The sequence below is a fragment of the Sceloporus undulatus genome, chromosome 5, assembly GCF_019175285.1.
Source record: "Sceloporus undulatus isolate JIND9_A2432 ecotype Alabama chromosome 5, SceUnd_v1.1, whole genome shotgun sequence".
NCBI lineage: Eukaryota > Metazoa > Chordata > Lepidosauria > Squamata > Phrynosomatidae > Sceloporus > Sceloporus undulatus.
Window position 1 is genome coordinate 139793214 of NC_056526.1, and position 8271 is coordinate 139801484.

An 8271-nucleotide genomic window follows, 5' to 3' on the forward strand; every position below is an offset into this window, starting at 1 on the left:
AACAGAAGGGTAACTGTGCCCCCAAATAGTCTGCCAAACACAATTTAGCTATATGTGTTAGAGATGCAGTTGAAAGTTTACTTTTAAATACTATATGATAATCAAAAATTACAGAAATTCATCTGTCACAAGATAAATTATTTTGAGGATATTTCATCTGCTTGGGTTATAGGAACCATTTTTGATCTTCATTCTGCCTTTGGAAAGGGGTAACTTCAGAAGAATCTTTGGCTTCCTTATTCTCCAAGTCCCTAAGGGAAGATTATGAAGTTGCAGACAGATGGCAATGAGTCAGAATGCTAATGCCCCCACCATCTAATTATGTCCAATAAGCTTCATTATATATCCATCTATGGCTATTTTATTAGTCTCCATTGCTCTGAAGTGACTGTGCTACCACAATATCATATCTCAAGCAAAATATGGTAGCTGAAATAATAATCGGTCACCAGTAGTTTACAGTGACAAATAAAAGCTTTTAGCACACCCTCCAACAGTGCTAACTACTCTGGTTGAATATGATGTTCTACTAGACTTCTGTATCAAGTTCTATAAAAATCTTATTTGCACTAGTGTTCTACATTAGCAGTAGCAATCCAAGAGGAAAACTGGATAGAAAGGCTAATGAGCCCTTTCACTCACTCTAATGATAACAATGAAATAATAAATGAAAAGCAAGGATGGTGGATTGATGGCTAAGATGGAGAAGAGGCTTGTTGTCAATTGAACTGCCCCACGCCATTGACCCACATTAGCTATGGCTCCTCATAAGGCATCTGGGCAGAGTTATCCACTTGTTTCATGAAAACTAATATGAATAATGCTGTTAATCTGTTTATGTGATTAATCCTAAATTCCTCTTTCATCATTAACTGAGGTTAGGGTTTGATGAATTTGTTTATATCCAGTTCATGACAACTGTGTATATACTCAGTTACCAATCAGTCCATGATTAACCTTCACCTAAGCAGATACAAATATATATATATATATATCTTCCCATGAGTGCTTCAATCTGTGGTATTTTCTGACCCAATGAAAATTCTAATGCATTGCACTGTACCTCATCTGCACAGGTATGTTGGTGGGAAACCAAAGCATTCCAAAAGAGCTGGGGTTACCATATGCCTTCCTTGCTCAACATGTCCTCTTTTTTAGAGCAAAAATTTCTGCCTGGGAAAAAATTGCCTCCTTATTAATAATAATTAATAATAATAATAATAATAATAATAATTTGTTTTATTTATATACCGCTATTCCAAAGATCATAGCGGTGAACAGCAAGTAAGCCAATTAGCAAGTAAGCTAATTTGCCCCCAACAGTCTGGGTACTCATTTTAGTGACCTCGGAAGGATGCAAGCCTGAGTCGAGCTTGGGCCCTATTGCTGGTCTTGAACTCGCAACCTTGTGGTTTTGAGTGTATGGCTGCAGTACAGGCATTTAACCACTGTGCCACCAGGGCTCCTTGCCATCTTGCTGACTCCATTGAGAGCACCACTAGGAGAAGGGATGGAGGGTGGCCTGGCAGAGCACTCAGAGAGGCTCAGGGGTGATGGGGGGAGAAGGGAGAGAGATTTATGGGAGAAGATGAGCTAGCCAAGTGAGGTGACTAAGGAAACTTCCAGTAGTGTGGAGGTGATGGAACAGGGTGGAGAAGGTGAAGTGGCTGTTGGAAGTGACAGGAAAGAGGGAAAGGGGAGGCACAATTGTTATTTAAATACAATGAAGGTTAGGAATATTTCTAGTAGCAATTATCACAGTTTACTAGCATAGCACATAGCAGTGGTTGAAATTCAAGGCATTGTTACCTATTTTCCAAGTGTTGCAAAATGTTTGTCTATTGTGGGTCTATTTCTCCGTGAATTCATAAACAAAATGTGATTCTTAGGCACAAAAAACATTCCATCTACCTATATGAGAATTTCCTCTGATAGATTAATTTTGCCTGCATCTTTCTCCACAATATCCATTTTGCATATACATTTTCTCCCTTTGTTTCGCACATTCTTTTCTAACATACACGTTTTGGTGTGCTGTTTCTGATCTCAAATGCACAACCCAATGTATAATTGTTTTTAGTCCAATAAGTGCACTTATGTTGCTTTTCTTGAAAATGTAGGCCAAACAAAATTTATTTCCTTCTGCAGCTGAGACCACACATTTGTCTTATTAGACAGCACAGTTCACCTGCGTGGATACAACAAATGCATGCACAGCAGACAGCAGGTTGAATTCATTGCTGTGTAAAAATCTATGGGCACATTTGCATTCTGTCTGCATAGAATCAAGCAGGCATGCTTAGGCAACATTCCATGCAATGAGAAACTGTTGAATGACATGTAAGTGTAGCTGGCATCCTGTGCTTACATGACAATTTAGTCCCATCCTGGAAGAGGAAACACTGGGTGAAGGTTACCTTTAAGCCACTGCTTTCTCAGGCAAACAAGCAGAGCATTTCTGCACTGTACTGCAGTTAAACAATGCAAAGTAGTTCTTGGCAGATGAAAGAAAGGCCCGTTACACATGGGCCTTAAAGTACGGACTGGGTCCGTACTAGGGTTAGGAAGGGGTGTCCCTTCTGGACACCCGTAACCCTAATATGGACCCAGTCCGTACAAAATGGCGGCGCCCTATGTAGATGGCGCCGCCATTATGGCGTCACGAGCGCGCTGCCTCTATACAGGATGGCGCAGACGTGACGTCATCACGCTGCACCAGGGCGCATAGTGCGCCCTTTCCCCGGCCACAGAAGGAGCTCCAAAACGGAGCTCCTTTTGCCATTTGCGTCGCTGGGTGCAGCCTTTACATGGCTGCGCCAGTGACGCATAGGAGAAAGGGGCCCCCTTTCTCCTCCTCCCCACCATCGCCGGGTGTCCTTGGGGCTTCAAACCCCAAGGACACCCCTTTCCAGGCCGTGGGGAAGCGGCCTGAAAAGTGGTGGATCGGGGCCTTGGAGGCTGCCGTTCTGGCAGCTGAGGCCCCGATACACCAGGGAAAGGGGCAGGTGCAGGCCGCCCCAAAGGGGCGGTCTGTAACCCGCCCAAGTCTTATCATCGTAGGACCTTATAATGGTTTTAGTACAGGCAAATAGTAGCACCTTCTCCTGGATCACTGCTTCAAAGACACAAACTAGCATTAAATCCACTTTAGTCCTGCCTATCACCTTTGTGGTTATTGCAGAGGTTGGTATTCCTTTCTACCTTTTCAACATCCAATTTCTCTTACACCCCCTCCCCCCGGACTCACTATTCTGCTAAGTGAAGAGAATTGGAGAAGCATTTGGTTGTGTCGCCATAGTCAGATGGAGACCAATGACATCTCCAGACTCTGGAGGATTCCAGCAGAACTTAACAGTAGATGCCCTCTAATTGTGTCTGTCCCTGGGAAGATAACCAGGATCTTCTCCTACCCCATCCTAGCTGTCCACCAGCAGTGAAATGGTCATATGAGGGGCTATCACAGTGCAACCTTGAGTACTTTTGAGATGTAGCAGAGTAGCACATGTGGAACTCATAAGCTACGCTCAACCAATTAGATTCCAGGTACAAAGAGGAGGTATAGTTGCAACTGATAGATTGCCCTACTATACTATGGGGAGAATGACTGGATCTGACTTCAACATTTCAACCTCTCCAGGAACCACAAAATTCTTCTATACCTTTTCAGTGTGACAGATAGGGTTCTTGTGGAATATTACTCAGTTTTCATTCTCTGCTAATTCAAGTTTATTGACACATGCGCACACACTGTATTTATACCCTGCTCTTCAGGCAGAAAGGCTCTCAGAGTGGCTTACAAATAGTTAATTAGACAGTTCCCTGCCCTGAGGCTTACATGCTAAAAAAGACATGACACAAAAGGAGAAGGGAATGACAGTGGGGAAGGAGAATAAGTTCAGCTCTTCTTCTGTCCCTCTGAGGCCTGGACCACGGCAGATGAACTGGAGGGAAAGCTCATCTTCTTTAGGCCAGGCCTGAAGTATCTGGCAGGCCTTTCTCTCCTTCTGAGGCAGGATGATATCATATATATTCACAAAGTTTACTGAGATTAAGAATGCATTTTTAAAGACTTATCATTCTCAAGAGGTAACACCAATGAAATACTAGCTGAAGACTATTGTGCTAAATTTTCAGATTTCTGACCAAGCTTCTGATCTGGAAAATAAACCAACACTCTTGTGGTTTGTTATTGTGGCTGTCATTATTAGGTCATTAAATTAACTAACCAAACAAAGAGGTCCTAAATGTTATTCTGCTATACTTCATTTAGCAGAAAACTGTTGAGGTTTCATTCTCTCCCTTCACTGGCTAATAATGAGATTGTTTTCAAATTTACACTTGGCTAACAAAACTGACAATTCAGTTCAGAGCAGAACCAAATACAATGTGTCCTGGAGTTGCTCAGCTGTGGACCTGACTGTGAAAATCATTACATTAGAATGTAGTGAATGGAAAATAGCTATAGCCAGCTTATTGGGCAGCGGGATGAAGTTTTGCTGACTTCAAACATTCAAATTGAATTTGTGGATTTGGGGGAAGTGAAAAAAAGCTCTGACTCTTCAAAATTCTCTTCAACACTGCTCAATACAAGTGAAGAGCTGAATGTTTGCTATAGAATTTATAAGGGTATGATTCCAACATTAGAACCCCAGTTTTGTTGTTTTAAAGCAGGTTTTAATCTTCAAATATCTGCACAGAAGGGCTACTTTAACAGATGCCAGAGGCTCCATTTGCCTAGATGAAATCCAAGTAAAGCTATGGAATGGAATTGAATGGTCAAAATCCTGCTGGTATCTTACAAAGGCATAAGTGAAAAGTCCCACTATGGAAATAGTTGGATATTTTTGTCTGAGGTCAACATTTAATTCAATAACATAAAAGCAGAATTAGTGCACATGTGGATGCACCAATTCACATGGAGAGATGTCTCAGGCAAAACAAAACAAAAAAAGTCAAAACAAACATGTGGAGTCGAAGGCTTTCATGGCTGGTGTCAGGAATAAACTCTTTTTTAAAATAATTTTTTAATTGGAATATCCACATACTAACATAATTACATACATCACAAACAGAACCTTAACTCCTATTCTTATCATCCCATCATTTAGATATCCCTTTCCATGTTTCATCACATTGTTGAATCGTTCTGTGATTTTTGGACGTTGAAATCATATCCAAATTGGCTAGTTCATTCACCTTCAAGCTCCATTCTTCTATTGTTGGAACAGTATTAGACTTCCAGTACTTGGCAAATGTCAATTGGGCAGCAGTTATCAACTATAGCAGAACACTCAATTCATACCTGACACCAAAATGTCAGGTATTGCATCAGTAATATTCAACAAAAACAGTTCAGGAATCAAAGGAATATTTTTCCCCATTGTGGTTATTATTTTTCTATGTATCAGCCTCCAGAGTTTTTTAGCTTTGTTACACTGCCACCAGAGATGATATAAGGATCCTCCTTTCTGGTTACACATCCAACAGTATGAAATACCGTTTGGCAATTTTAGCAATCTTTGTAGGGGGACATATACCATCTGAAGAATAGTTTATAATAATTCTCTTTTAAATTATTGCATTTAGTAAAGCAAAGATTTCTTTTCCACACATTTTCCCAACTAGTCATGGGGATTACTCTGCCAATGTTCTGAGACCATTTCACCATATTTGTTTTAACTGTTTCATCTATCATTTCCATGCTCAACAAGAATTTATAGATTTTTAAAATTAATTTTATCTTAGTTCCGGTAATAATTTTATCAAATTCTGTCTCTTTGCTTTCTATGCCATCTCTAGATATATCCCTTTCCCAATCTTCTTTGATTTGCCAGTATTTAAACCAATTTATCTGGGAGTCCATCTCCTTTAATTCTTCTTTTGTCTTTAACTCTTCCTTTTCTCCCATCTTTTAGGAATAAACTCTTCTAGAACATGGCCACATAGCCCAAAAAACTCACAAAAAACCCTATCAAAACAAACAACTTGTATTCTTCTTTTTGCACTGCAGAATCAAAGGTCCCTGGTGCTAGTGATCTTTTCCCTCAAATAGCCCCATCAATATATCCTTTGACCCATCTACTCTATACCCCAAGATCATTTTTCTGTTCAGTCACTGCCAGCTCAAACCTCATCAATTTCTATGTACAATTTAAAAAGCTAGCAAGCAAAGTTCCATGCTGAGATAACTTCTTTTTGTGTAAAGCAAGATCCAATTTAAGCAAAGGATAATTCTTTGAGCTCCTTAACAACACAATCCTATTCTATTCAAAAATAAGTGCCTCTGAATGCAGAAAAGCTTACTAAAAGGTACAGTTACAGGAATACAGTTCAAATAATGAAATATTACTTATAACTGCTTTTTTAAAAATAATTATGCTCCTGCTAACCATGGATAGGCAGAGTGAGCTATTGATATATAGGAAAAAAAACACAACTGAGTTCTGCTCTTCCTATCTATTCAGAGATTTCTAAAGGTGTTGTACATGCATATTCAAAGCTGAAACTTTTCATAGGGGATAGAAACTTTTTTTAAAGTCAGTATTCAGTGCACAATGCTAAGCATGGAACACAAACAACTCTGACTGTAGTTATCACATTTACGTCCTGTATAGCTTGAAATGGAATTGTTGCCATGTTATTACGATAGCTGTCCTGCAGATCAAACAAAAACAAGCAAAGACCTAGACACCCACACCTTTCAGCATGTGTCTTCCTTTTAAATTGATTTTTGCTACACTCTTGCTGGAATAATCTACAGGAAAACTTCACATAAAGCACAAGAACTGACTCAAGCCACCATAATGTGTGCATCAAGGAATGCACACATGCACACATATGTGCACATATACACAAACCACTGTGAACAGCCACGCTGACCTATATAGGAAAGTCTACAGAGCTGATGAAATAGACTTACCATGCTGTGAACATAAAACTCTTACCATTATTATTTTCTGAGTGCCAGTTTTACTGCTGTGCCACTTGCCATGAACCATCCAAATCTCTGTGATGAGTGCCATGTCAAATTCAAAATTTCTGAATCCAAAACAGAAGGAGTGCCAACCCATGATCCCAAATAGCAGGAATAATTAGAGCAGAAAGGATTTTAATGTTGCCTAGTGCTCTGTAACACAACAGGAGCCCTGAAGGGGAACTGCTTTGAAAAATATAATGACACATGTATTTCGAAGATGATTGAAATGGTATGGATTGTTGATCTAATTTGTTTGGACCATGTATTTATTTGGACATTATGGCGTGTTACAGACCGCCTAAAAGTGGCAGTCTGCCGACGCTGCTGGTTGCTCCGCGCGGGAGCCGCAGCAGCCAAACTGCACAACTCCTGCGCGGAGCAAAAAATAGCCCCCAAATGGCGCTTCTTCCCGTGGCGTGGTTATGATGCTGCAAAGCGCCAATGGTGCAGTCATGACGTCATAAGCACTGCGCGACGTGCGGACGCTATGCGTCTGGAATGTAATAATGGTGGCGCCTGTGTGTATAGGGCGCCACCATTATTACGCCCCCGTCACGTGCTAGGGGTGAGGCCGGTGTGGACGCTAGGTCCCCGGCCAACCCCTAGCACGTGACGGGGGCGCCTCAAGAGGCCATCTGTAACAGGCCATAGGCACGGTACAGATGGGTGGATCCGTGCTGCCCGTCTTTCCCCTTGTTGGTGCCACTGCAGCCGCACCGTGCAGCACCAATGTGCTGTCAAAAAGGAGATGCTCTAAGTGGCTTCTTTTTTGTGGTGCCATAAAGGGGAAAGCATTATAACTCACTAGCATCTTGCAACTGGCTTCACATTTGATGAAAAATCTGTCACCATGCAGAATAGATTTTCTTCAGTACTTCAGTACACCTTAGAATGTACTGCTGTTGGTCCTACTGTATCAAATGCTACTGTATCTTAAATTACTCACAAGGCTGCCCCAGTTTACTGGCAGTTCTGCTAATTGTTCTGACTAGCTGTGAGTCACATAATGTTTACTGTCAAATTCTTTTTTTCTCCTGTCACTGTAGAGAATATACTGCTAGGAGCTTTTAGAGAATGCTTCTGCATTTCTAGCTACTGAATGCTAGAGAAAAATTACACACAGATTCAAATAATTCCTTCAGAGAGCCTAAAAAATATATGGAGCTATAGGTGTGTACAAAATGTAATATATCTAATGATGAGTAATGTTAGAAAGAAGGATTTCTCTGAAGAAATATCTATCTGCATAAGTAGGTAGAGGACAGTCAGCTCAGTATTTTGTTTCCTGCTGCTTT